General features: G+C 39.4%; 1 protein-coding gene and 1 long non-coding RNA gene across 3 annotated transcripts in view; both read left to right on the top strand.

The window, feature by feature from the left end:
• LOC111244958 (potassium voltage-gated channel subfamily KQT member 1-like) overlaps positions 1-27,535 on the top strand; it is a 220,344-nt gene that overhangs the window by 95,121 nt on the left and 97,688 nt on the right. The window lies entirely within an intron of this gene.
• LOC111244962 (uncharacterized) lies at positions 7,372-16,183 on the top strand. 2 transcript variants are annotated; one of them, XR_015321932.1, is made up of 4 exons: positions 7,372-7,863; positions 13,456-13,576; positions 13,791-13,894; positions 15,249-16,183. It is a non-coding gene; the product is annotated as an uncharacterized LOC111244962 (long non-coding RNA). The 2 variants fall into 2 exon arrangements; XR_002671148.2 differs by having other exon boundaries at positions 7,384-7,823.

Raw genomic sequence — 27,535 nt, 5'->3', positions numbered from 1 at the left:
GAAACCGACGACGATACGTAGAACGCACAATGTTTCTCACCTAGAGGCAATTTTTGGATCAATTTTACCTTCGAAAGCAGAGTTTAAAATGCTCTGCGTGGAAGAATATATAAAAGCAATGTTGTATATAGTGGAGCTTTGGTTACCTTTTTCTGGAATACGAACGTTCACTGAGTTCAACTTCTTTCGCTTCAACAGTCTGAATCTATAAATTCTTTGTTTCTAAAGATTTGTTGTGTATTGCGGTTTGACTGAGCGAACAATTAGGAAAAGATCATGCAAGCAGTTTCGGTCCTGCGCGCTACTTTATGCAAAGTCAACAACGGATGGAAACCGGTGGTAGCTAAATGTGAAATTGATTCTTGTAATATTCAGGGGGTGTCTGTAATGGAAATGGATCTCAATTTGTGTCTCTGTGTGTTCGGAGCTCGACTCAACAAAAATCGGCGATAAAGCAAGAATTGGAACACGATTGGAGGTCGACCAAGATTGGTACTATCGAAGAATTTTTGAAGTCTTGTATCTATTTTAGTCGCAGCCATTACCTGCCCTAGCTATAAAGGTCAAATGACAATAGCCCATCGGGCATATGCCAGTGACGTATCGTTTTTGTTGATTTTAACTCTCACTCAGCCGAACTCAAATATTCGAAAATTCAATGCACTTTATACATAGATCTCTGACTGTTATAGATAATTTTGTTTCCGTTGAAGCGCAGTCCTACCACAGTGATCACGTTCAACCAATAGTAGAAGCTATTGCGATATCCCCCTCTAGAAGTTAGTAATTTTCTACCGTATAAGTGGGGGTAATTTATTTTTACATGTTTTTATATGCTTGTCAAAGGATATATATATATATATGATCTATTATATTAAATAAAGAAATTAATGAATTGATTTACGTCAGTCAAGGCGCTCCAGCTACTATATAAATAGGACAAGAACAGGCCTTAAGAGAAATTGTATGCTTACATTAGCACGTCTTGGTTGTTGGCCTAATCCTGTTAGTTGGGACACGAGTGGTTGCTTGCGTATGTATAGGTACCGCATAAGGATCAGTGGCTGGCAGTGCGCTGCCCAACTCATAGAACAGCGGGGAAAGTATAGTAAGGAGCAACATTGGTGCTCAACTGTGACGGAATGGGGTAGGATGTTCATACTATATAACAGGTTGTCTGCCGGGCCAAGAAAAATTGTAAACACCTCGTCAAGGATTCAATCAAGTATTCTTGAACAAGACAGCCTTCTTTTCCTCTCAAGGACGGCGCCAGGAGGCCTAATTTTGCAATCGAGCACTCCACTGCAGATCGACAATGCGAGGTTCGCATGCCATATTGACACGTTTGCAAAATATTCTAATAGTAGAATATGTTGTGAACGCTGATGACAATATATGTTACGTTTTTAATGAATAATAAGTAGTCGAGCATGAGCTAATTTTGGATGTTGAGAATCCAGGTAGCTGTCTACAATTGGCAGGTAGACGTCGGATTCTAGCCAAGCATTGACTGGTATCCTCATTACCCCAAAAACTGCTACCCGCAGTCATTACACACAAAGGCTTTTTAGCAACACTGCTAGTAAGCCTCTGCACCAAATGGTGTTAAATCTGCAATATAAAAACTAAATACGGCCATTACGGCGACTTAAAAGTATTAGTTAAAAGCAGTAGAGGTTTTAATAGTTCCAAATTCAGCTGTACTAGGAATTGGAAGCCTTTGTATGCAGTCAGTACGCCTGTACGAAATGAATTACAAGGCATTAATTGAGGTGTTTCAAGCGGGGGGTTTGTTCTACTGGCCTGTTTTTTCTTGGCATTTGACACGTTGCGTCCGAAGTTACTTTACAGGTAGGTATAGTGTTCGTTGCATAAGGAAAAAAAATTGTACGATGTCATGGGGGTTATGTGTCAGGTACGAGGCAGACCTCTCCAACGTAGAACTGATAAGTTTTAGAACTAACAAGAGCAACAGAAACGCACATATCCGACAAACTTTACGAACTGAGAACCAAAAGAGACAGGGAATCTCGTCGAAAAATGTTCAGTAGAAATAGGAAAGGGTTCGGACTTTGTCGAAGCCTATATTCATGTCTTAGATCATCAGGCTCATTGGTCTGTAGCAGGCATGCCAAAAACAAAAATGGTGATGGTTGTGTGCAGTCAGCCGAAGAGACAGGGAAATGATGAAGGCGCACGTAGAAATTGTAAGGAACACCTTTCGATAAATTGTGAAATCTTACGGAGTTGATCGATATTATTAGACGTAGGTAGCTCGAAAGGAATGGATAAGCTAGAGACGAGCGTGCAGTAAGCGCAGCTTACTGTTATGCGCGATAAAAAAGTAAACCGACCTGAATTTGCATTTGAAGGTAATACTACAATGACGATCAGTGACTTATTTCAGCGGTAACAATAATAAACCAGAAAATAATCACGAATGATGAAGCTGCCAGCGGGGTTACCGGAAATGGTATGTGAGCACGATCTTGAAACAGAAAGGGATTTTGTAAACAATGCTAAATATATATATATATATACGTCGGGGACTTAGATAAAGCAGAAGATGGTTAAAAAGAAGCCTCATCTGAAAAAGTATTTTGGCCTATTTGCTACAAGGCTGAAAATTCCTTGCATTCTGGATCGTTTCTCTTTCTCCCGCCGGCATTTAGGCTTATTTTTCTATGTCTGTTCTCATACTGGCTACTGCTGCTGCTATTGTTGTTAGCATGATGCGAAGTTGAGAATTTGCAGCCTGCCGAAAATCTATACAGCTCGTGGCCAGGTTGGGTTGGAGAGACTGAGTGAAGGTCACCTCTTGTAATCGACGATCCATTGTTCAGTTAAACAACTCGTAGCGGGCGGAAAAAGAAATCGGTAAAGGAAAGTCTGTCGTGAGGAACGGGTCAGCTCTGGCGCTCACGTAACTTGTAGCCCGCTCGATGACATTATGGAAAACGCATCCTATGCTGTTATATCGATTTAGCAAAAAAAAACAGATTGGAGGACGAGACGGCCGCTGACGCGATTGCAATTGTGAGCAGTAAACACTATAGCAGCAATGCTGCCAGCTCCACATGCGGTAGTTACTGCTGAATCGTAGTCCCACCTAAAGACAATCCCGTCGCTTTTTCCGAATGTTGGTACGGAAATGAAAACGACGAAAAAGAAGGAGAACGGGGGACTATATCATCGTTATCATCACAAGAGAGAACATAGTAATTAAACAAGAGGGAAAGCTTCGCACAAGCCTAAAAACGACAACGTCAGAGTAGAGACATGTAGCTTAAAAAAAATTAACACAACCGACCTCTACTTAGAATATCACTTTTGAAGGTTTGCGCATCTAATATATTGCATAGAGGGGGGATTAAATTCTGCAACATGCGGCCGTTACAGGCACTGCTAAATAAGCATACAATTGAATTGGCACTACAGCACATAGGATAGGAAAAGACGACGATAAAATGCATTGAATTTTTAAGAACGGTTCCGCAAGATATGACTCTACGAAGTACTCCATGAGCATTGTTTATCGCTTCATAGTAAGTTATATATACATAAAGTGTTCAGCTATATCCAATTTTTTTTCTATCTCTTTTGACCGTTGTGCTGGTTTTTTATTTTCCGAAAATTGTGTTTATTCAAATAACTTAGATAAGGTAGCTTGCACACAAAGCATTATACATTTAACCATGTTTGCGATCTGCACTTCGTAAGGTTTCACTTTCTCCAAACTATTCTCAGTATTTGAATTGAACCAACCATTTTTCCGTGTCTCTCAGTTTGCTATTAGCGTTGCGCCGTTCAAATGAGGCAAGGAACTGGATCGCAGCATGTGGGGTCAATTGCTGTGAAACTACAATTAGAGCTTTCAGGGACAATAAATACGAGGGCAATAGTGGAAATATTGTCACGCCTCGACCTACAGGTGCTCGTAGCTAAGCCAGCAAAAGCCGGAGATGGTACCTGAAGTTCAAGCCACCCACAACAGCTTAATTTCACGTATTCGTTCGTCTTCTTTCTTTGGTTTGGCTTCTTTTGCGGGATAGATTTACCGCATTCTTCAAAATATTAGTACTTTGTTATTAATTAGTAAGCTAGGCTGTACTCGATCGATAAATTCAAACAGACATTGGTCGTATGTAATGAATACAAAATGTCAAGCATTCGACTTATGAATAAACTAAGAAACACAATAGACACGCTTGGAAATATTGATTCAAAAGATAGACAGGTGTAATAGCGTTGAAGTGATACTTTACGAGTCAGTGTTTTAAACACTGTGATATTGATTATAGAGTAGTTTTTAAAGATAAAAGAGAAACGATATCATTGTAGAGACTGTATGAGAAGGTGCTCACTGTCCTGCTCCTGATGCCTCTGACAATCTGAAAACCATTAACCAAAATTAGAAAATCAAAAAGTACTTGATTAATTTTCTAGGTAAAATTATTCGCTGGGAAAGATCGTAAATGTTAGTCGGCTCATTGGGTTAAATTGCCTGTACGGCCCAACTTATTACATTTTGCTGTTATAACTTCAAGCGTCTATTCTCATCATTTGTTCGTGAGTCCGCAATCCGTGTGTTGTGCTGTCTTTGCAATCCTACGCGCACGCTCTAGCTAAAGTAATCCGAAGGGATACTCTTTCACATGTTTAGTATAACCCTTTTTCTTGATGGAAATAGCTTATTGCCGTGTTTCTAGGATCTTCTGGCCATAGAAGCTAACGCGTCATCAGCATGGCTTTGTAACTTTCAGTTCTATTCAAAATTTACTTTTTTTCCATAGCAGTCCCAGATGGCTTTTCCGCTAGCCTCGGGCTGCACCGGCAAATCTATCAATTTGTCTATGACAGGCTAGGTGGAAAAATCTAGGAAGAAGAGCCGCCAGTGGCTATGGCGTAGTTATCATTTTGGTTGTTGGTTAACAGCGAAAAGTAGGCGCCACAGCAAGCAGAACTTCAAACTAGAAGAAGAAAATGGGGGGACTTTCCTTTCTCTTAAAAACTCGTAAAAGATATAGTGGATAGACTACAACGCAACAGGGCAGCGTAAGAATCCAATGTGAAAAATAGAAAGGAGCGGGTACAATTAATTGAATTTTCACTGACACCCTGCCAATATTCCCAACCAATGGCGAAAAAGGAGTTTGCACTGAGCGTCCAATGTGCTCGTTCGCCTCTTGCGCTTTACTAATCGACGCCCTCTTATCGAGCCCGACAGTAGATTGAAGTTTTAGAAATTTACTCGAAGCTGGCCTGTTTGCGCTTCAGTGAGTCTAACGGTAATTCGAGCTAAAATTCATCAGGCACGTTAACTTGAAAAGTGACCACAGAAACCGGTAAAATAGCACAAGTGAGAAAGCTTTTTGTTTCTAGCTGTTAGAAATAAATAGTGATCTACAATAATAGATAATCTGTATTGATGAAATTAATTACTCTTTATAGAATGGCTTCGCCCATTTACCATTCGGGTTTTTTAAAGGCAGCCAATCTTCACGACGGTGCCCAGGTAACTGTTTTTTTCAAGGGTCCACAGCAGCGAAATCACAATGTGTGGCTTAAAACAAAGCAGATGCTCACTAATGAAAGGCCAGATGCGTAGAATTTTTTCGTATTCGATATAAATAATTAAAGTTAATAATTGGAAATCTGTTGCAGCTATCAATTAGCCATGACCGAATTCGCAATGCTTAAATTTATCAGGTAAATTTTCTAGTACTCGTACACAGTAGTTCCCACTGGAACTGACAACGATTCAGCATTACTATTTCGGGAAAAGTAACCGATGTATAGAACTAGATATTCCTTAGGTGCTATATGAGTACTATACTTTGCACATAGTGCAAAGTGGACTATGAACAAATCAAAACCCTTAGGCAACAGCTTGAGATTTTCCACCCTAGCAATTTGTTAAAATCAGACTATTTTAAAACATTGTTAGCCTTCTTAAGAGCTTGCCTTTCCATTCTGTACTCTATAGGTGGACAGTTTGTCGCCTTAAAATCGGCCCTTAATATTGTACCTGTCTTTAGAGAAGCTAAGAAGCTTGCGTAAAATCAGTACTGAACAGAAGTCATCGCAGATTACAAAAACAAACAAGCTTCAGGACAATGTCAGGACAATGATGCCGCAGTATGGCAACGTCGGCCAACCGTCCGCCTATGTTAATAACACATGGATTTGCGTAGAGTGATTTTTGCGTGACAAACTTTAATTGTAACATTCTGAGAGACATTTCGTTAAAGAAGCGTATTGTTGTTGTCTGACTTTTATGCGCCCTAAAGTAGCGTTGTCACAATTAACAGCGCTATGTGCCCAATCCTTAAAACAGTAGCACTAGGAAAGTTGTAAATGATGGATGCGTTTAAAAATTATACTGACGGTGAGCGTGTAAATTTGGGCCAACAAGGAGTTCTACTGGGGAAAAGGATTCAAACCTTACGTCTCAACGTACTCCAGGATAGAGGTGTCGCGTCCAGATTGGCTTTTCTGCGGCCCTAGATGAATGATTGAGGAAAGCAAAATGGTTCAAGACAGGAAGATTCGATGCGTTGTCCTGCACTATTCTTTTTCTGAGAAAAAAGAGAGACGAAGGTGTCAACGCGAGTAGTTTTTGGGCCTAAAATTTCCTGATATGCCAATTTTTCGTTCTATCCATCTAGGCTCTCTTGGGACGATTCCCTTCTGCCCAAGCTTCATTCACAGTCAGCGCAGGGAATCTGGTTGCCGAACTACTGTTCGTAGCTTTGTTTAACTCGTTTCGGGAGTGCGTAGTGGTGAATTCATCTAGTGAAGTGGAAAATTGGGAACTATTCGATGACAGTTTATGCTACCCAAATCCAAGTTAGGCGGCGATTCAGACAGATGCAGCAGAAAGAAGCCCGACTCAAAATCGTGTTCTGATGTTTTCGCTGCCAGTCATGCCATTCGACCTTGGCCAGTCTTTTCGGGCCCTCAGTGAGTTTAGTGCTGCAAAAATTATGATTTATCAGTCGGGACGAGGTCACGGTTGCAGATAGACATACTATATAGCAGTGATATAATGCAGTGGTTATGAACTTATCTGCAATCCCTTCAATGTATGTTTTATACGGTATAATCTATTTTCATCGACGTTATTTCGATATAGAATTACAAGAAGCCGCCAACAGAGAGGTAAGTTTATACCTTTCTGTACTTATCTTTTCACAAATGAACCCTCTTACATATATACCTGCGCGGACAAATGACAACGACGGTGGCAAAAGCAGAAAGCAAACCCAATGCTACTGTGTTGCTCTCCCTGCTCCCCTCTTCACCTATGAAGGCGTCCCCTCCCCCTTCCCCAAATATTCTCTCCTTTTTTCGAGTCAATCTACCTCCTAAAGGCTTTTATCTTATAGCACGGTGAACACATATATGAATATATCACATGTAGAAAGTAGGCCAGAGATCCGGTAGCACAGCTTTTTTAAAGTAATCCTCTGCACAATGGTAGCTGCAGTCAATCTTAAGAAACACGAACACAAGCAGCCAGACCTACGGTGAACCGTGTTTTTAATAGAAAAGTTTAAACTGGAGACGAGGGTGCATCAAACTTCAATTGGGTTCGGAGCAAAAGGTTCTTCTTATATTGTGGTGTTTGTAAAAACTAGTTGTCTACCAATGAACGCCTTCAAGGCAGTAGTATGCGAAAGCGAACGTTATATGATTGGTTTTGTGCACGCGATACCCGAAAATTCAACCAAGAACCGGAAGTGTAGGCCGAAATCCATTAGTTGAAACGACGCCTTCCTGAATTTCCAGTGGACATCTATTGTCTAACAGAAATGAGCAACGTTAGTTCTGTCATCTCTCTTCCGAATATAAAGTGCTTTGGTAAAAATTATATCCAAATAGGATAATGTAAAATATTAGTACAAAAATGAATCTTCGTAATCTACGTCTCGGCATTGTCATAGATACCCTGGAATCAATAGGTAATGTTTCCCTTATTATACTATATATTATATTAGATATTATGTAAAAACAAAAATTTTAAAACAGCTAAATGAGCACAATCTTTCGACTTTAGATCCGTGTTAATTTGTACGTCCATTGAGCTAAGACCAATCATTTCACATTTCCCGATTTTTATAAAGAGTTCGTGGTGTTTATGAGCTACTCAATGCTCAAACTTAATAGATAAACTAGTTTTTAAAAGGTGGTTCGGTGCAAAAAGATTTCGGGCCTAAAACTACTATCAGTCCAAGTAATCTATGATTTATTTACTAGTTTAATGCATCGTTACATTAACTAAACACAATAACGTAATATAGTAGCGATCTAATTAATGATGATTCTACCGAATCTAAAAATTAGATAAAGAATAGAGAAAACGAATAAGGTGATTTATTTAGGGGGTCCCTTTTCTCGTCAAATCTATAATTAGAGTACGTTAAGAGTGCTCAATTTATGCCACCGTCATTTTCTCTTGGATCTTGATTGCAAAGACGACCACTATTGCCTACAACGTCTTAGAACTATTCATATCAGTTACCGTTTCTGGACTAACTATTTCATATCTGGTATTGTTGGGCCAGTCAGCTCTACATGACGTAGGGCTACCTCTTCTATATGTCGTGAAGAAACCGCAGCTGTTCTCGTTTCCAACTGCATACTTTCGTCCCGTAGAATAATGTAGATGTCTGGGTTGAACCTTTTCCAACATAGGTTTCGAAGTCAATGGGCATTCTCCAATAGCAGTTTCTTTATTATGGATAAGCTAACGTGGCAAGTAACCCAATAGCGTGTGTATAGATGTAGTAGGATTGTACCGAACCGACTAGTTCGGTTTAGGTTACTTTGAACCAGCAGAAATGCAAAAGGCAGTAGAATGGTCATACGCTTCGTCATCCTTTGACATTTGCGGTTTTCCTTAAATTCACCTGTGCCTATGGTAGCCTATCCAATTTTTTTTTGTAAGTTTCCGCCAAATAAATATATCAATAGTAATCAATTTTCCACGCGAAAGCCCTTATGTCTTATTCAACAAACTTGATACGCACTAGCGGAATCTTACCACTCTTCCCAATTCCAACAGCTCGGCATTCTCGAATAGCGCAGTACAGAAAATTCAAGATCGCTTATCTACTTTAACCGTCAATACCAGATCGTTGTATCTATACAATTGGTGTCCAGTGATGTCCTAGAGTCCACTGTTTCGCTGTTTACTCAACTGAATAACCTCGTTTTTCCAAGAAGTGGTCAAACGTAATGATGCCCGGAAGGATGATGAACATTCCAAAGAGAAGAGAAAATTATATAGCGATCAGACTGGCTGCGGAATATAATACCAACAATGACCAGCAAAATATATGAACGAGATTGCCCCAACGAATCAGTGTAGGCAAACACATGTCATTATAGCACACGGGTAGGGTCGAAAGCAGACGAAAGTATGTTACGTTTCGAGAGATTCAACAACTAGACAAGCTGCAGTTCGCCCGACTAAACTGGATCTTTTTGACCGAGCGTCTGCTGTATGGAGACGATGGGTCAGTCGCCTGAACGTAGAATCTGTAGCTGGCTTGTTGGGGTGTGTATGTGTGTTTGTCTGTCTAGTAGGTTTGGAGGAGCACTCTGGCCTGTCTTTCTTATCGCAAAGTTGGCCCGTTGTAGGTTGCAGAAAAAAAAGGAGTAAATACGGAATGGGAAAAGAGCTCTTTCTGTATGTTTACTATTTAATTTACCATGGGAGCAGCATCAATCGAAAATCTGGTGGTTGGAACTGTAACGCCTGTCTGCTTCGGCTACGACTATGACAAGATCCCGTAACCTCACTAGCGGTAATACGCCGAGGCCTAAGTTCAACCCGACCGGACTTGATAACTCTGCGTTAGTACTATGGCCGCCTTACGCGTCCAGTTAATTCTTACCGCTAACTCGCTGTGGCCAGTTTTATTCTACCGCTGCCGACCTGAATCTTTTTTGGAAATTGTATTATGTCGTTATCGCATAGTGTTGTTCACGTTCTTCCCTAGAAATTCTCTCCGAGCGCCTTTTTGAGTTCTTGGATGCTCCGCTGAGAAGGGAGAAGACCGTTAATATTTCCTTGCGCCTTGGTTAGCACACAAACTACTGCCTATTTAGGTTTTCGCAACCCTGAAGGTATCCCATATGTCCCATTCGTATGTTAATTATCATCACACCAGTAACGCATAGTGAACTATAAAAAATTGTGTCAAACCAATGAACGTTTTAGAAAGCTGTATTGGTTTTGCATCGCAAAAAAGGAAACATCATTTAAACGATGGGAAATAATAGTCTCTCATTATTACTTATTTTTTTGTTTAGCAAAAAATAAAATTGTTCGAAAATAACTATGGACAATCAATACCATTCTTTACATATAGCATATGAAGTCATTGTTGTAGCCGTAGTATCCTCGAAAACTGGAAGCCGAACAACGTGGATTGATTACAACAAAGCAAACCAGATTGAATAGTGGCAAATAATGCTCGGCAAAAGCGCAGTTCGGGGGAATAAGTGTAAAAAATTGGGGAAAAGTGGTAAGCAACGAAGCCAAAAACGGGTATCAAATCAATATAAATGTGGCCACGGTCTCTTGAGGCATGACTCACCCACATCTTGCCATGGAGATTGAGTATCTCGGTATGTTTAATTCGGTGGCGCTTCATCTAGGGTCCGCTGGGGTATAGTAAGCTGCGAACTGGTCCTATATATATAACAAAAACTGTTTCAGCAAGCATTCTTGTAAGAACGTGGCCTATACTCAATAGCTACAAACATACTGCGCCGCACAGACGTATAAGATTCAATTATTCTACAACTGCGTTTTTTATTAGAGCATCTAGCAAGAGCCATAACATTTGAGCGCTTTTATCCATCCGCCGGTTACGGGCAGTCCGGTGGCAGAAATCGTAAGTATTATGGATAAATTTATTTTTCCATGGGTAACCGTACGTCGCTACTAAGCAATTGGTACAGGCATGTTTTATTTTATGCGTAACTGTGCAGCTCACGTAGTACTACTGATCGTCATTATGTAAAAGCAATACTAATGACAATAGCTCTATAGTATCAATCGGTATAGTGTTTTCGATAAGGGATGCATCATCTATAAATATAGACAACTCGAGGTAACCAAATGAAGTAACATTTGGTTTCCTAACTTTTGCAAAGTTAGGGAACTTTCTCTTGATACCTGATGATGAAAATGTGCGTTTGCTTTGAAATACTTAGATGGTAACCTAAATATGGAGCTTAACCGTGTGCTCCATATTTGGAAGAGCTTTTGAAGCCTGTAAGGTAGTCAAGCATTCTTTTCTTTTCTTTCTTTCGTCTAAATGGTGAAACTTTGTTGAGTTCAGATAAAACTATGCGTATAATTACGGCGCGCTTATTGCAGGTGCAGAATATGCTGTGTTCTATAGTTGTTCTACTGGCGCACGTTCCTCTCCAATCATGCTTGCGTGTGACGGTGGTTACATCCAGTAAATGCGTGGAACTCTGGCACGCTGTTAATCAAGGCGAAAACAATCATGTTGAACGCCTATGAAAAATACATGGTTCCGATTGAAAGAATATTTTATAGACTTTTATATCTTTAGGTTAACCCATAAGATATTTAACTTGCCAAGGGTACTTATGACGTCCACGTTTAACTTTGCCATTTTGCCACTGGGAATCAAAATACGCAAGACGTACTTTCGGTCGCTACGTGCAGGAATAATACCATACTTTCAAAATATGATTTTATGTTATGTTGTACAAAAACAATTTGAACAAAACAGTCCTTCACTCTAGCAAACTGTGTGGAGATAAACCGGTGAGCTCTGCTTTCCCCCTAACCCCGTTAGCAGATGCTTGGCCTATGCTAGGCACTTATTCGGGTATGCACACAGATATACACGATGATACATTAGTCTCTCTCAACTTCTTCAGCGTAAGATTATCCATGGAGACTCACTTGGTTATCGGTTTGTTTTACATATATACGCTCGTGTCAGTCAGATTGTGTTTCTTCATTTCTAGCCGGACCACAACTTTTTGATGTAATGGGCGAAGGGAAGTGGGAAAGGCAGCGATGTATTCTTCAGTTTATTTTCCTCATTCATCCAGTGGCCCGACGTAGATTGGAGTACCTTTTGTGAACGGCTACAACTCAAATGTGACAAGCATGACATTTATTGTGGCAATAATGGCGAACTTGTAAGACTGTTGGAGTTTCTTCCACTTTGACCGGCCTGTTCGGTGACAAAACTCAGCTGGTACAAGGCGATTGAGCTTAATACAGCCTCTCTCATATGGATTTAAGAACTGCAGCTAAAAAGCAAAAGAACAGCGTAGGTATTTTACTGGATTGTTTGGCTATGTTCACTAATAATATGCTATATGATAACTGTGTGCGCTCGTAAAATATTTGACACAACCGTATCCAGTGAGAGTGTCATAAATCGTCTGCACTGCTTATGCAGATTTTAACGAAAATTCAGGCTTTCAAGGACAACATGTGCACCATGAAGCTAATCCACATGGGACAAGTCTCAAATTTTTACGAGTGCCAAATATCAACTGGCCAAACGACCTGTAGCCTTTTTTAATTCTTTATACAAGTGATCAGACTAATCTGTTTGATAGCTACTCATAAATCTTCGGGCTTCACTAGACAAGTTATATGCAGGCTAGACTCTCTAATTCATGCGAGCAGTATTATTTCGCTACCGGTTACGCACTGTTCATCTTTAGAAAAACGTCCATCCGACTAAAGTTGATATTGGGAAAATATTATCCGAGACATACAATGAGTGAGCTTTTATACTACCCCCGTCAACATGTCTTGAAACTTTTCTCAGTGTTTTATCTACTGCTGTGCCGGTGCACCCACATTGCCGCAGGCTACTGTGGAAGCTTATGCACTGAGAACTACGGGCCCTTAATAAGCACATACGATAAGGGGCTCCATGTTGTCGAAGTGAATGCTCTTCTCTATAGCGTATACCGCCTTCAACTTACTTATGGCATCCTATTTTATTTAGACGATGCCTAGCAATGTATTCAAGTTGTGTTTAGTAGTTCATGAGTTAGTTTGATTTATCGAGTTGACGATTCAAACTGAAAGGCTAAACCGTACGTGACCCATCACGTCAGACACTGTCATAAAAGTCACAATGAGAACTCGCGCTGTCAAGTTGGTTCTTTTATTAGTCAATAGGTAAAACGACGACGACGACGATGGAAACAGTTTTAGTTTAGCCGAACCATTAATGTGCCCATTGAATGCGAGCCGTTAGCGCTTATGGTAATCTTTATTTGACTTTAAACAGCATCTAAAAAAAATCCGAGCTTGTTACGTATGTAATAATTAATCCATTGATAAGACTCATTTTACGTCAAAATCAATACGATCTATGACAATAAAATTGTACGATAAAGAGATTTGTTTGAAACCCACCAAAAACGTAACAGCTTACATGCGATATTCGACACACGCTTCCAACCTGAGCTGCTCAGCCATTCGTCCGCCCGGCGTATGCATCAAAGTATACAAGGCGTACTGAGAACAAGTAGAAGAAAGAAGGAAACACAGGTAAATGTTACACTATGATACATATCATCCACGAAAGGGAGCAGATGACTCCTTTGGTGTAACTTGTTTATAAATCAGTTTTTACTTTAAGTTTGTATGTGAAACACGTTATTCTACTTTAAGCTTGCTTCATCTTCTTTAGACGATGCTGGCTGATTTCTTAACATATTTTGTACTGCTTCTGCTTCTGCTTCTGCTTCTTTGATCTGTCTAGAAGATACTTCAAACTTCGATCCAGATTGTACCGCGTGGTTCAGCAGATCCAAGCTCAGAGCTATTTAACATTAGCCGGATCCAGTATTAACTTGAGTGATATGGGTATGTTCAGTCCTTCTTGGTTTGTGCGGTATTCATATTACGTCCTACTGCATTATTGACGGGCCGAATTCATATTACGAAAGCACCAGCCTAAAGTGGTTTGGGCCGTAGAATAATAAAGCTATACATTATGTCCTGCGTTCTCCGGCTCTCTCCGAGTAGAAGCTTTTTCCTGTACCAAATCTTTACTATAGATCAAGAAGTATACCTTAGGAAATCGTCCGTAACGTGAATCGAGTCGTTGGCACGAGAACCATACGAAGGAACCTTTCTAGCGCGCATGTATGTGCTATCATACAAGGGTTAATATGACTTCACTTTATGATTAGCTAAGGCCTCGTCGCCATGGTATCGCATCCAGTACACAATTCTTGTATCTAGTTCGAAGAAGAATAGATTATATTTGTTGTCTTATAGTCTAAAAGCTAATCATTTGACGCCCTCAGCCGTCTCTTGGAATAATCGCGATCTACGTAGACTCTGTGAAACTGTCTCGTGGAACAAGAACTATTTTAGAGAATAAGTGGTTTCGTGTTGAGACTTCAATTTATGGCTGACGCACGCACCTTCGAAGATTTTCACCCAATTCGCTCCCCGTGGGCTCTCGCTTTTTTTCTAAGTAACATAAGGTAATTTTCCTATTATTATCATCTCTGAATGAGAAGTTCAACAAAAAGTAGAAAAAATACAGAATACGGATATGCACATAGAATTACGTAGAGTCATTTCTGACTTCTTACGCATGTATCTCAACAACAATTAAAAAAACCTGACAACATTATTGTGCTGTATTACGTGTCAACTAACTCAAGACGCATCTAACGTTGATCATCAAGTTCTCGACAACATATTTTTCCTCTTCCATACAAAGTAGATCTGAACCGACCGCATCTGATAGATCTCCTCATATACTTAATGATCTTCGGCTATACTCAATGACAACGATTATCTCCTAGGGTATATAGTTTTTTAGAACTTTCATGGAACGGACGCGAAAAGAGCCGTCGAAGTAAAACGCATAAATGCAATTTCTACTAACACTGCACAGTTCGGGTGAACAATAATACTGACTATATACAGCAACCGTTAATTTTTATGGGGATATTTAGTTAGGACACCTCAGTGTCCGTGGAGTCTGTTCAAGTGTAGTGATTCTATATATTTAATAGCATAAACCTCTATCATATCAGAGGAACGGGGGGATAGAGGTCGAGTGCAGTACTATGATTCCACATGCACGGGGTGGGCTGTAATTGTATCGGGTTGTGCACCACAAGGTAGCATAACAATAGTGAAGCTGAACCTTCAGGCCCAGCGGGCGGAACGGATAATAATTGTGCTCGGTATTTTTCAGGGAAGCACGAGCAAATCACTGGGCCATTCCACGTACAGACTTCTCGCTTCAGTGAAATCTCTATGAATGTACGGCAGCTACCACAAGCGTATATCTGTAGTGATAAGCCCAAATATAAGCAGATGATTGGAGCGAAACACCGAAAAAGCAAATGGTTAGCAATATAGCGCCACTATGTTACCCATAGAAGCACCACCATGAGTGGTACAAATGTATTGTTGTTGCAGGAAGCTTCAGTGATGCACAATGAGAGGTTTCTATTTGTTGCGGCCAACGTTTATTCCTGTTTTACGCTTGTCTTGCCAACAATTCCGTGCAGTGTTTATAATGGAAGTTTTACAAGCTGGCCCAGCCGAATGCGTTGTGTTGAAGGACACGCTTGTACTAGTATGCAGGATAGCCTAAATTGCAGTTCCCTAATATCACACTGTTCTAGCAAGCCGCTTTGCATTTATTATTATTTTGTAACAATTCACTCAATGGATTGCTTACAGACTAGCTTTTTGAGACCATATTCTATAAACGTAATATTGGACGGAACCAAATGGGCTACCATATATAAGACGTTATGGCAAAACGTATCTCCAATTGGTCGAAATTTTAACAAGTTCATGCACTACGAATCATGTTTTTTACATTCAAATAAACGGTACTTTAAACTACTGGAAATTGGAAAAACAGCATGCTAAATAATAACGGAAAGCGGCCAGACTTTTCCAGTTATAATAAGATGGATCACGTTTATAAACCTTGTACCTGGTTGTAGCATCTGGTTTTAGTTTTCCATAAGTTTGGGTGCTTATGTTGAAGTAAAATGTAGCCTAAGATGAACGCTCAGGCTGATTTAGCATGATGGTTCTTTTTGTTGATATAGTATTTATATATATAGTATAGAATTTGATTAAAATAAATGTACCTCAATGATGCAATCCCAATCAGTTGTGTTTTCGAATCTCTCCTTGTTCTTGTTTACCATCAATTATATGTGAGGAAATATTATATAATTAACGTATCAACCCAACTAGGGTTGCTAACGCTCGTTTAGAATAATGTGGCGTACGATTTATATCATAAGCTTAAACAGCTCTGGGAAACTTTTAGACTATTTAAAAGGCTGCTTTAAAAACTGCAATGGAAACCTATGCGCCTCAGGGTGAACTGATAGAAGAACGAAGTTTATTGAAAGTGGGCGGGCAGGGGAAAAAAACGCAAAGTTTACTCACATATGCACGCGTGATAGAACTAGTTATTACTTAAAGAGCTACTACCTGCAAGGCAAAACAATGTTTGTGACGTGTTCGAACATGTTATATATGTTTGTGTTGAAAGCGTGCGTCTTGTGTGAGAAGCAAGTGGGACAATACTTCAAAGAAGAACATCGCATAGTTAGTAGCATGAAGGTAACGTGAAAAGAATCGTGATCACGTTCTCTTCAAGGTACCTATTCGTTTTATGCAGGCTACAAGGTTGTAGCAGTGAATCAATTGAATGCATGGATTATATTATTTGCCGGGGCTTGTGCCGGCCGACACACATTTTTAGGTAGTCGTTTTCATAAGACACACAATAGGTGACATGAAAAATAGTCATTGACTTCAATCCTGTCATATTTGAATGAAAAGCAGCGGCATATTATTATAAAGTGGTTACGGATGTCACCCTTTCTAGCGACACATGAGTGCCATATGGGCAGAGTCATGTCAACAAGCGCTGTTGTCATCCAGCGAGCAAGCAAGTGGTAGGAATGGGTTCTCGCAAAATGGGAAAATTGTGATTCTATGCAACATACTCGCTCTCGCTTACCGTCTAACGTTTATTTATGCTGCTTAGACTGTATGGGAGCCGCGTTTTTAGTGTCAGCGTCACTGAGAAGTGGGTCTCATACTTGTGGCTCTGGCCAAGAGGGTTATCCGGGTAAGCGTCGTTTGTTGTAAAGCCCCTTGTAAATATTCGTCTTCTTCGCTATCTTGTAAGTGCAGTCGAAGCTATCGTCGATTCATAATTGACCACCAAATAGCAACTATCTAAAGACAGCGTAACATAGCAAGGTAAGTGATGGAAAATGTACGAAGCTGTGGTTATTTAGCACACGTACTTAGGCGTATATAAGTATGAGTTCATGCCACGAGGAACGCTTCAAATGACCCACTAACAAACATCAGCCTAATTCGTACATCTTGCAGATGGACAGAAAGGCGGAATATTTTTTGTGTTTAATAATACAATAATACAAAAGTTCTTCTGATGTTTGTTTTGCATATAACGACTGACTATGTCTTGTGCTTGTTTAATGGAAAAAAAGATGATCGACAAGGCTCTAAGGATTAGTGTAGCTCTAAGGACCAGAATCTGTAATTATAAGAGTATGGCGTACAGTATCATTTGCAAAAGCTGTTAAGCAAACAACGAGAGTAGAACAAAAACAATTTCTTATAACTAGTTCTATTATTACTACTACTACTAAGTAGTTCCGTAATACCAATTATTATCTAGAAATTGTCTGTTTTAGTAATATTGGCACAGCTATTTCTATTAGAATGCCATAGCAAATTTTTCTGCAAATGACTATGCCTGATATACGTTTTCGACAATGCGTTGAATTTAGCTTCGTTTATGGACTTTTTCACTCGCAGGTTTACGTTGAGCGTACATACTATAGAATGTCTACGATCATGGTGATCCGGCGACATCACTAATCATAGTTCAGAGGTGCGTGTACATTTCGTAGCCAAGAAAGAAGGTCCTTGATTAACTTCACTCGTACATTCCGTGACGGAGGACAATCTGTTGAAAATTATAGAAGTAGCTTCATGTAGGCAAATAAAATCTACTGGTGCTGTACGGCACGGTGGAGTAAAACAAAAAATGAGCAAGTTTAAATGAATCACCCAGCCGATATTTTTTGACCTGTAAAATGATATTGTTAATAATAAGATTATTGGTGTTAATAAAAGGGAAGCCCATATGCGGCTTTATCCAACGATACTAGTTGATTAGCAAGAATGAACTATCAGTTATCCAAATGTATAGACGTTGTATAAACACTGAAACATATTGTCGAAGTCAAAAAGGCCTTACGTTATGGATTTTACAAAGTTCTATCTATCCTAGATGTTTTTGCTACAGATACATCGATTCGTCTAGCAGTTCACCGTATATCCTTGAGATGTGTCCCTATTCTAAACAATGATAAATCACTAAGAGTTAAACGCAAACGCAAATGTAGTATATGTATATGAGTGACTACAGTACGTGCTTTCGATATCTGTGCTAATGGTTCGTGAGTCTCATGAGGAACTCAGAATAGCGGACTGTATTCTTTGCTTAGTATTCAGCCATGGCAGCGGAGGCCGGTCGTGCTCATTGCAACCGATACCACCGCCTCATGCCAGAGCCTGCTGAACTGGACCTCTTTCCTGCAAGCGCCATTCTCTCAGCTGGTCCCATTTCGGCTGACAGCAGAGATTGAATCATGTCCCATCTATGACGAACGTATGCTTCAGGCGGATCTTTCAGCCCGTAATTGATTCATTGGGATCAATTTTTCACTCAATTCCCGTATTTTTAGAGTCTGGGTTATAATTCCATAACAGGTTGTGTGCGAAATGCCAATTTTGGCCGACATAACCCTCAAAGTTTTCGTGAAAAGCCTTGTCGATCGCGTCGATGCGTTCTTGTCGTTTTGGTCGCATCATCTGGTTACCGCCTCGCTGGTCTATCAATACTCCAGTCTTCGTTTTTGAAACGTTTGCGTCGTTCATGCACTGCACCATCTTCGGTGAATTTCCGCAGCGCTGAGATGTTTGAGAGACAAAAATTTAACCACTGAGCGCTGATTTTCGAGACTAAGTGATAAATAATTCTTTTTTCGACTCATATTTTTAAACTCATAAACTCAACCAGTCTTCACTTGCTTTTTTTTGGAATGCTGGAGTATTTACCAACAACAAAAACTTTGTCTGCTAACGGCGCGTAATTAAAATGTTATTCAATTTTCAAGTCTGCTAGATTCGCTTGTAATATCCAGTACAACCAAAACATTAGGCAAAACGTAATTATATTTAATAATTCATTTAAAAATTTCCTTTGATTAATTCATTTTTATTATATATTCGTTTTTGAGCTATTTTTACGTCAACATTCTCTGTCATCCCAAATTTGATTGCAACAGAAATTTCTAGAATAGAAGCCAAAGTATGCGAATTTCTCGATTGGGCATAGCCATTTTCTATATTGTCTACTACTACTATAGGGTTCACTATTTTATAATATAGCAACACAGCCTTCACAGGAAAATCATCGGAATGAAATGTTTTAATTTTGATGTCTTTGCTAAATTTTTTTTTCTATTTTTTTTTTTCTTTCTAATGGAACTTGTGCGCGTGTTCGGATCAACTCGAGGATTTGCTTGCCATTCACTTAAAGTCGTGAACCCTCCGACTGCTTTTCTGGCAAATGCTGCGCTTGTGATTTTGTTGTTGTTTATGCTAGCAAGCTCTATTGAGGGAATAAGCTCATTTACTAACAGATATAATATGTATTACTGTGACGTGCCGTCTACGTTTACAGCATTGTAGTCAACCATGACAATAGATATGAGGACGATTGTTGGTGTCTGTACACGATAGGCAACAGACCCAGAAGGATACTGAATGGGGAAAGCCATAATGTATGTTACACACGATCTTATTCTGTTTTTAGTTTTGTTTCTACCTCCCGGCCCCCTTCCTTTCCTCTTTTCTTATTTTATTTCTTTTCCGTTTTTTGTATAGAAGATAGATATAATATCCATAAAAAGTTATTTGAGGGATATAGGGATGAATTTTAGAGATGTGTAATGAAATTCTGAAATGAAAGCTTTTATATATATATATATATATATATATATATATATATATATATATATATATAATGCTTGACTTGTTATTAGCTATGCCCAGAGATGAGTAAAATCTTTGTTTTGTGAAAATCGTATACAGCTGTCTCTATCGTGATGGATTAAGCGTATGTACTGTAGAAACAAAGACTACTTTCTTCAATTCATATCTATGAGATGTTTTCTGGCTAGGCCATATCAAAAAAATAGTTTGTAGGCATTTTTTAGGTTTAAAAGTTGACTGACAATTCGTATATAATCGTATTTCAAATAATCGTTTACTGGTATAGAACACCTAGACCTATGGATTTACTTAGTGTTTGTCATATTCCCTAAGAACGTTTCCAACATAAACGTTTCCCTTTTTATCGCGAAACCAGATCAAAGTGGTTGTTTGTGTTAATGTATAGATATTATTAGTCATGTATAACGCTTTTGACGAACAGAGTAATAGGAAGACAACTTTGCGTTGAAGTCTCTTTGGGTATGTTCATTTTCTTCTTCCGTTTCCATGCCAGCAATCCTGCTTAGTTCGTTAAGCACAGACGCGACACATAATATCGAGTACGCTGTCAAATTTTCACCTGAGACTGATCTCGAAAATGTTTGTTTACCAGCCACCAAATTGTTTGGCTTAAATTATAAGTTAGTGTTCGCTTTCACATCAACGATTCTTATTTTTACCGTTCTCGTGTCGTCTCCAGCACAAATGCACGTAGCGTCCGAGAGTTTTGGTCAATTAAACACTTCATATTTTGGGGTTTCTCAGGAAGAATCTTGTCGTAGACTGAATCGTAGATCTTTGTGACTGATCAAATCAGGCAAATCTACTGCTCATATATCAAATCGCGCTTTAGGCAATCAGTATTCGAACATGTATTTAATGAGACGAGTCGTTTCCGGCAGGGCTTAAAAGCTCTCACTAGCTGCCTCGTGAATCAAAATCCCAAGTAACCAAGTTCTTCGATTTTTCATTTCGGCCTTGCGCTTTTTCTTAGGACCTCATGAAACGTTTAGCTAACAGTAGGAACTATTATTGTTTATTTATTGCCGAAATAAGGAAGCTCTAAAAAACATACTGTACTGTAATATCCTATTGGCATGGATGAGAATCCAATTCAGGGATTTTTCGTTTAATCACTATTTCTATTCAAGAAAACTAACAATTAAGCGCTGACTAGATATCTGAGCTAAGGATATGTTAATGTTTATCATGCCGCTTCACAGCCGTTAGAAACCCTTCATATTTCTAATCAACTGAAATACGTTTCTCAGTTTAAACAATTGTTTCGCACAGACTTTAGTAAAAATAGAACGACTATATATCAATAATATCTGTATAATATTTGTCTTGTCAATAAAGCGATCATCCCAGGAAACCTACCACATTACCAATAAGAAAGAGAAAACGATACTATTTTGTCAAATGTCCGAATTATGGTTAAGTCTGCTTTAAGACAATTGCCCTAGATCGAAATCGCCTTAGACATGACCAAGAATAGATGTCAGCATGCTGCGCCGCATATACATACATACATATGTAGGTCCTGCTCTGATATAGCCTGGTAGTTAAACAAGAGATATATACACCGTAACGATAAAAAGTTACTGATTGTGCAATTAGTCTCTTGCAGGTAGTCATTATGAATAAAGGAAAGCAGAAGTAAAAAAACACAGACAGATGGCGGCCAAGAGACAACAGTTTCTATAGTTGTACCTTTTCTAGTGTCTCCGTACTCTTAAGTGATACGTCGCAATCTTTTTCCTTCCACGACCGTTTTCGTTTCGCTACGAGCCTATCCTCTCCTACGGGGCCAGCTTTGCCAATCATTTCGTTATTTTTTGCGTGTGTGCTAGGTGGGCTTGACATCAATCAAATGCTGCTTTGGCTATATTTACTTTACATGCGAGCATACATATCATATACAAGGCGTATATGTAAGGATCAATGAGGCTCAAAAGACAGCGACCCTCAACAACAAACTCGCTCTCTTTCGTAACTTATAATGCTTTCGTCACTTTATATCCAATGTCGCTAACAATTGCTCTATAACGCTATTTCTAAACACCCTGAGAACGGTGACGTTATTATTGATGACTATAGTAATGGTGGTGATTACTACTTTACTACCCATTATATCAGTTACTTCCTCTGAAAAAGGAAAGAAATAAAATAAGAGGGGGGGGGGGGGAGAATTTTCGTGCCCACATTTGTAGTTGCTGTTGACCTTTTTGTTGGTAATGCCATTATTGCTATCCAACATATCATTGCCGTGTGGCTCATTGGCTTTATGGGATATCAAAATCCTCACCGCACGCGATCCCACGTGGTGTTGTTGCCCATATCTCCTTCCTTCTCCCTCCTCCAGAATTTAAAAGCCTACTTTCTAGCCCATTCCTTTATCAAATACGGCTGCTTTTGCCATGCTTTTGGTGCTTGTCGCCTATAACTGCAACAGCACTTAGGGTACCGTTGCTCTTATCGTAACTCTTGCAGTAGCAGCAGCAGCAGCAGCAGCGGTCGCAGAAACGACGGTACAAGTGGCAGCTGGTAACACTGTGTTTGTCCCTTTTGCGCAACCCTCCGTTACCATAGCCGAAGTGTCCTTCAAAGCCTCCTCCTATGAACAAGCGCCCATCTACTGCTATTATGATGAACATAGACGAATGTTATAACTATAGAGGCAGTGGCTGATAACAGATAGCGAGAGAAGCGGAACCTCTGCGGAAGGATTCGTTTACGGTTGTATTTTCTCCCGTTATTGTCTATGGGCGCTCTCACTGCTTCTGCGTTTACGGTTTCTATGTCGGTCAGTGCTGAACGACAGGAAAGCGGTGTTTTCGTTCTTGTTTTCTGGGAAGATCCATGTTGACATTAGCTGTGGTTGAACGTGCATGCTAGGTGTTTTGCTGATTCGATTGTTAGCTGACAAGACGCTCATGGTGCTTATTACAGTTTTACTGCAATTCTATCAGGATCAGGCCAGTCACCTTCTATGTTACACTGGGCATTTATTCTTAAGACTCAGAACAGAGCAACGTTGTAATGCTTCCGTACATATGACTTCTATTTTAATAATTTGGATATTCAGAAAGCATTTTAAGACGAAGAACCTTATTCCTAAGTAAGTATGAGTTTCGTTAGGTGAATCTACCTGTACATCATTCAGTTTTAGCGAAATGGAACCGGAGAGTCGAGTTCGAGGACTTACAGCCTATGATTTACGGAGGCCTCAAGAGTAGGAGCACAAAACTGAACAAAATCAAAATGATTGTCTTTGCTCTGCAGATATCTAGATTTTGAATTGTAAAACAATAGAAATTCCGAAGTCATGGGTACAAAGTATCCATATAGCAGCTGTTTCACATTCTTTGTACTAATGAGCTTGTCTCGAATCGTTATTGACATTACATCATCCGACAACATTGTAGTTTGGTTGTACCTTTTTTACTCTATAGGAATGAGCTGGTGATTTACGACAGCTACTCTTAACCTACTTTGAAGATTGAACGAACAAAAGATTTTACTCAAAAGAAACACTAAGTACCGCCATGTTTGAACAACGTTCACACGTTGCTTAGCCATAAAATAATTTCTCTGTCATCTAAAGAGGTGTCAATTTATAATATGTTAAGCGGATCTATAACGCAGTCTGTTGTATTTTAGAAAAAAAAAATTAATAGATAATTTTACTACCCATCTGGCCCGTTAAACAAAATCTGATTAAATAAATCGGTCCGATACAAACTGAGTAAAAAAACGTGGTCCTGACAGCTTCGTTACCAACAAGTTCAATCGGGTAAAAGGTAGCTTCTGAATGCTGACTCTTTAGGAACTCTTATACGACGACTCTGAGAAGCAGCGAAAACAAGTGGAAGTTTCTGCTGCAAACAAAAATATTATTTATATCAATCATGCAGCATCGTATCGCCTGATCTTCCGTTCTTCCTTCTGCTAAGTACGTTGAACGTCCTCTTTTAGGTAGTGCAATCTGTTCGAATGCAGAGCCCAGAAATGATGAGAAAGCGTATATATCACAGAAGTTGGGAAGAATATATATCCCGAAAGCATGCAGGGTTTTGCTAAAATTCTCCACAGCCCTTCCCCCCCCCCCCCCCCCTAGGCATCATGTTGCTACGTCGCTTGCTGTCTCGTTGTCATGTTCCGTCTGTCAAAATAACCAGAATATCATCTGGAGGAGATGCACATTTTCGTCTCAAACCGATCCTATAAATGATACACAAGAGCAGCGGGAAGTGGCGGAGAGGAAGTGAAGTATCATGCAGCGCAGACAGAAAGCTAGGTACTGCTATTAAGAAGGCCTGTGAGAATATTGACGTTTTTGTACAAAGACGTGCATTCTTTCTTAGGGCGCTCAACGGTTCAAGTAAGTATGGTTTTTTAAGTAAGTCTTTGGGACCATCGGTATGGTACCCTTAGTGCGTCTCCGTTGATGGGAGAGCTTCCGGTGGGCGTAACGAGGCCAGGCTAACGTATGAAGTTTCTGTCAACGATTCGTTTCCGTTATCTTCACCTGCCATCTTCAGTGTTATTGCATAGGAGCAAGCCGGATAGGTTTGTAAGACAATCCAAAAAAAACCAACGTCTGTGAAAGAGACTATACCTTCGGTCTATGACTGGCCGAAGATTCATTTTCCTTTTAGAATGCAGTTACTTTAGCTGAGTAGACTCGAAGTTGAATTTAAAAATTCAACTTGACGATCCACCTTTCGTTGAATTTAAGCCTAACACAGTTGCCTATAGTCCTAAGCTGGTGCAAACTAGTATCTGTTGTTTAAAGGCATTTTCGATTTAGGTATACACTTGTAATACCATCAATCGCACGGTTAGGTATTCAATGAATATTACTGAAGCTCGCAGAATTTGATGTTGATAATTGAAACTATTCTGACAAATGATTAATACCAGGTTGATGAACTTATCAAGCTGTGCTTCTTTAAGATGGCCTCATCGATTAAATAACGTCAATTGTGCTAAGCCTTTGCCCAGGACCTCGACAGGAAGTTGAAGATGCTGCATAAGGGGAGAATATATTAAAGATACTCCGGTAGAGACCACATGTCTCTGACGTCCACTTCAGTCCTGTACACAGTTTGTAAATTACATTGTGGCCGAGAACCACCCAAACTGTGTTGAGAAATACTAACGCACTGCTCTCAGTTGATAACTGAAGTAGGTGAACGCCTTTGTCGAACGTGAATAAGGGTGTTTACGTTGTTCCATAATTGCATCATGTCTGTTGATTCTAAAAACTTCTCTGAAGACAATGAGAATCCAAGGACGGGCTGGCTCGACCTCGGGAATGGCTTAGAATTCAAACAAAGACATGAGAAAATCTAGCCTGTGTGTGAAATATGGAGGAAGACGGACAACAAAAATAAAACCAATCAGAAATTGAGTGGCCAGTGGGAAGAACTGGGAGCGCAAGTAGCGAATTAACACGACCTATCAGTAAATTAGCTTGAGGTCAGAAGAGAATGTAGCATCAACTTGTTATTATATATATATTGATAATAATAATATGTCTAACCTCTTTATTTATCGACGAGTTTCCGCGGTTCAGTTTTGGCAAGTGCAATAAACTTATATTTGATTTTTTAGACATAAGTATACTTCAGTTTACCACCAACGTCAGCCTAACTGCCTGCAGCTCATTCCAAACGCAGCAATAATATAGAACCTGTTTTTAAAATATGAAAATAAATAAAGTCATATTAGCAAAGACAGCATAAATGTTTTGAGATATTGTTTTTATAGGGGCAAAGAAGCATCTGCCGACCGTTCAAAAAGTTATATAAAATACGTCGGGTGTTACGGAGGATTGTTCATCAAAAATCTCTTCTGCGGTAATAATCTAATACATCATATGTACCAGTATTTGCCACACGAGGCAATGAAGGTTACATTCTGTAATTGTAATCTTTGGCAATATACACAGTTTTATAGCAATGCTTTGATCAATACAGGAGGTTGTGAAGGAATCTTTATAACGCATATATTTATCTGCGATCGCCAGTGAACTTCTGTCTTTCGGTTCTAGGCAAGCTGTTACGGTGTACCATATCTTATGACAGTTCTACTCTATGAAAGGAACTGCTCGAAGAAAGCCTTATGAATAAGGCCCCGGTTTTTCCCAAGGCAAAGGGTTCAATGGAAGTGTCGTACTGTTTTCATATTAAATGGTCCAATGCCGTCTATGTAGTTTCAAACCGTATTTGAATCGGTTTTATATAAGTTACATAAAAGTTAAATTCAGAGATCGTACGGTAAATTACTGAAAACGGTCATTGCTGCAAGCGTCACTCAAATCTTCAACTACAAAAGCATAACTAAGATTTCGCACTTTATTTTGAGGACATGCTATCACGTACTGATAACGGATATGGTTTTTCCTGAATATACTCTTCGTTTTTTAGCCTTGCACTGTTTAAGAAGCCATTTTTTCTATCTAAGGAATCCTACCCGTGTACAATAAAACCAGCAATTTATATGTGAGTTACAGATGGTGAGCATTTTTTTTAATACAGCGAGCAATATTACGTACAGTTGTAACATCTTCTGCACGTATTATAACAATAACTGTATACTAGGTAAAACGCAATTCGTGCCCTGACGTCGCTGATTGGCTCCGCAGATGGTTTACCTGCAATGACTCTTAGGCAATTAGTTTACATAAAACCATTCTTCGTGCTTGACGCACTTTGGCGGCATACGGCTGAAACAAATAAACCTAAGTTTCTTAATGACGGCTTCTGGTTACGACGACATTTTATGAAGTCATGATAGCGTTTGTGGGGCACTTTTAAGTAAATATAAAAAGTAAGCATCAGATGATTTTTACTAGCATTTATATGTACAAATATTGGACATATACTGAGCTCTCAAAGGGTATTGACCGTTTTTATATTAAGATGGCTTCGAAGTCACATATTTGAGGTAAACTGAGTCGCGTCAGTTTCGTGCCGGTACTATTTAAAAGCTGAGATTCGCTAGTGTATGTGCTAGGATTGTTGGAGTTCTCTATTCAGATTTAAGATAGGACGCCTTGACGAAGAGTGAAATTTCCTGAAAAAGATTCCCTATATATTTTACAAATTTGTTACGGTAAAAGCAAAAATGCTGCTCAAGCTCATAAAAAAATGTACGCCGTTTATGGTGAAGATGCGTTGCCGGAAGAAATAACCTAGAAATGATAAGGATTTTGGTATGAAAGATGTTCCATGTAGTGACCGACTAATCTCGAAGAAGGTTTATAAAGCTATTGCGAAAATTAGGCAAAACCCTTTCGTTTATCACTTGTTAGGTGGTACAAATTACTAATAGGATTAGTGTGGTCTAGGCTCTAAATGCGCATCTTTTTGAGTATGCTGCCATTGTAATCATACGCAT

This window comes from Varroa destructor, unplaced genomic scaffold (genome assembly GCF_002443255.2).
Source record: "Varroa destructor unplaced genomic scaffold, Vdes_3.0 BEIS01000002.1, whole genome shotgun sequence".
In the NCBI taxonomy this organism is placed as follows: domain Eukaryota; kingdom Metazoa; phylum Arthropoda; class Arachnida; order Mesostigmata; family Varroidae; genus Varroa; species Varroa destructor.
The sequence above is the reverse complement of the archived record's forward strand: the minus strand, read 5'-3'. Positions and strand labels throughout refer to the sequence as shown.